Source organism: Pyxicephalus adspersus, chromosome 7, assembly GCF_032062135.1.
Source record: "Pyxicephalus adspersus chromosome 7, UCB_Pads_2.0, whole genome shotgun sequence".
Taxonomy (NCBI): domain Eukaryota; kingdom Metazoa; phylum Chordata; class Amphibia; order Anura; family Pyxicephalidae; genus Pyxicephalus; species Pyxicephalus adspersus.
Genome location: NC_092864.1, coordinates 3,131,759 through 3,132,306, shown reverse-complemented (window position 1 = coordinate 3,132,306; position 548 = coordinate 3,131,759).

Below are 548 nucleotides of genomic sequence, written 5' to 3'. Positions count from 1 at the left end.
TGGGATCATTGTACTCATTGCAGGAAGGGGTGAGCCTTGTTAGTGGGATCATTGTACTCATTGCAGGAAGGGGTGAGCCTTGTTAGTGGGATCATAGTACTCATTGCAGGATGGAGGTGATCCCTATCGGAGAACATAGTAAAGAGGAAATCACTACTAGTGGCAGAAAGGGGTTTAATGATGGAAGGACATGAACTTCAAGAGGGCCCAAGGTAAGGTTTGTGGGGGCAAGTGTTGAAGATAAGAGGAGTACGGCCATGTTGTTTAATGAAAAAGTACAATAAGTTAAAAGATATGCACTATATCTAATAGAGAAATTGGGAAATGATGTAAAAACAACAATCCATCACAAAGATATAATGAGTTACCTATCATAACATTGCCAGACACAGGAGGATGAACACAACATTTTGTATAGACCAGACATTAGTCCTGGAGGCACTGGAATCCAAAGTTCCATGGATTGGTGGACCAGTGGAAGTCTTATCTTTATTACTTGTCGTATAAAGATTGGAGCTCCCAGTGCTGGTCCTAGAATATGTGCTCCC